We start from the raw sequence: 2747 nt of genomic DNA on the forward strand, positions 1-2747 counted from the left end.
AATTAATATCCATGGAGAAGAAATAAAAACTTTGAGGTTCGCCGATGACATTGTAATTCTGTCAGAGACAGCAAATGACTTGGAAGAGCAGTTGAACGGAATGGATAGTGTCTTGAAAGGAGGTTATAAGATGAACATCGACAAAAGCAAAACGAGGATGATGGAATGTAGTCGAATTAAGTCGGGTGATGCTTAGGGAATTAGTTTAGGAAATGAGACATTTAAAGTAGTAAACGAGTTTTGGGGAGCAAAATAACTGATGATGGTCGAAGTAGGGAGGATATAGAATGTAGACTGGCAATGGCAAGGAAAGTGTTTCTGAAGAAGAGGAATTTGTTAACATCTAGATTTAAGTGTAAGGAAGTCGTTTCTGAAAGTATTTGTATGGAGTATTGTATGGAAGTGAAACATTGACGATAAATAGTTTGGACAAGAAGAGAATAGAAGCTTTCGAAACGTGGTGCTACAGAAGAATGCTGAAGGTTAGATGGGTAGATCACATAACTAATGAGGAGGTATTGAATAGGATTGGGGAGAAGAGAAGTTTGTGGCACAACTTGACAAGAAGAAGGGATCGGTTGGTAGGACATGTTCTGAGGCATTAAGGGATCACCAATTTAGTATTGGAGGGCAGCGTGGAGGGTAAAAATCGTAGAGGGAGACGAAGAGATGAATACACTAAACAGATTTAGAAGGATGTAGGTTGCAGTAGGTACTGGGAGATGAAGAAGCTTGCACTGGATAGAGTAGCATGGAGAGCTGCATCAAACCAGTCTCTGGACTGAAGACCACAACAACAACAACAACAACAACTCCACGCTGCACTCAAATATCGCTTTTGCTAAGACTAATGTTTTTGAATGAAGTCTGGGAGATATTCCTATACGATTATTTTCCTGTATAAAGGAAATTTGTTCTGGGGATTACGATAGGAAATTATCCTGCTTATTTCGTGTCACACAAGAGTCAACCGATATCTCAACAACTGCTCAGTTTGTAATTGACATTTGGAATGTCTGGGCTGATGGTGATCCTGTAAAAAGGTTTTACAACTTACACACTTAACGTGCAAATATTAGTAGAATCCTTAGGTAAACTTTACTGCATCTTGTGTCTAATAGAGACAAGCTATTCCTAAAAAATACAATGATTTAGCTGTCATTCAAGTTTACAGACTCCACTGAAAGAAGATTTTAATTACACGCCTTATATTCATTTTTATGCCAGTGAGTTTAATCTTATTTTAGTCCAAACAACAAATCAAAATACTGGTTTTCGAAAATACTTATTGTGTCTGTCATTGTAATTTCATCTACAGCATGCACAGCTGTTAATTTGAGATGTCATCTCTTTTTTTCTCTGCTCCTGAAAGTTGGGTGGACTGTAGTAGAACGAACTTGCGCTTTTCAGTCAAATGTTACAGCAGGCTTGGACTGGGGTAGAGGGTACACCCAATTGAGAAAGTTTGGGAGGGAATTTCGAGTTCTGGCAGTCGATCTCTTATCGAAAATTTGAGGAACTTCACTGGAATTAGTAGATTTTTCTCATGTTCTGTCAGGTGAATTGTTGTGTTTAGTGGTATCGTAAACAGGGAAGTCCCTAACAATCCCGATAAGAGGTCGAATGTCAGAAATCGAAATCCCTTCCCAAATTTTCTCATCTGAGAGCCTCTCTACCTATCCGCAAGCCTCCTGGATTAGCTGAGAAGAACGAAGTTTGTTCTACTAACGTCCACCCACTGTCAGGAGTAGAGAATAAAAGACACTGAAAAAAGAGCTGAGAGTTCAAAATAACATTTGTGCATGCTTTAGATGAAATTACGCTAACTGATAGAATAAACGGAGAAAATTGGCGTCCTTGTCGGCAAACTGTTATGATTACATAAGCAAGAGTGTGCCATCTGCTGTTCGAGCAACGAGTATTCCTATTTTTACGACTTGTACTTCATTACATCACATCTTATGTCAACACATAGTGCAAATCAATTTTAAAAACGAGCAGTTACCCGGTGAAAAGATAAGGACATTTGGAAATCCGAACTGACTAACTTCCATATACAAAACGGTACTCCAACGTACCAAGAGTGTGACAAAATGCTCCCTCAGGTTCATGGACACTTTAGCATTTCACAGCACCTAATAGGTGCAAATTTTTCATCTCTGTGCGTTTCATCACTAAGCAACTCAGTTCCCATACACATTGCTGCAGAGATCTTGTAATATGTATTCCTTCTTGAAATTCAATCTGACGAGAATGGAATCCAAGAAAGACCTTAGTTAGTTACTTGGTTTGGTCAGACACATATAATTTTACAGTGATATTAGACATATGAGCTGCCGCATTTCATCACTGCACTGCGCTAGCGTATGTTTATATTCAGTGTTGTGATTTCACCTGCAGCTACTGAGTCTGTTGCGAAAACATAAGGCTGTAGTCAAACGAAAACAAGACAAATCAAAAGTAAGTATGTAAACTGTTCATATATATATATGTATATTATCGAGAGGCTGTAACAATGGAAAATTGTACTGAAATGCAGGAGGATCTGCAACGAATTGACGCATGGTGCAGGGAATTGCAATTGAATCTCAATGTAGACAAGTGTAATGTGCTGCGAATACATAGGAAGATCCTTTATCGTGTAGCTACAATGTAGCAGGTCAGCAACTTGAGGCAGTTAATTCCATACATTATGTGGGAGTAGGCATTAGGTGTGATTTAAAATGGAATGATCATATAAAAGTAAT

The sequence above is a fragment of the Schistocerca gregaria genome, chromosome 4, assembly GCF_023897955.1.
Source record: "Schistocerca gregaria isolate iqSchGreg1 chromosome 4, iqSchGreg1.2, whole genome shotgun sequence".
NCBI lineage: Eukaryota > Metazoa > Arthropoda > Insecta > Orthoptera > Acrididae > Schistocerca > Schistocerca gregaria.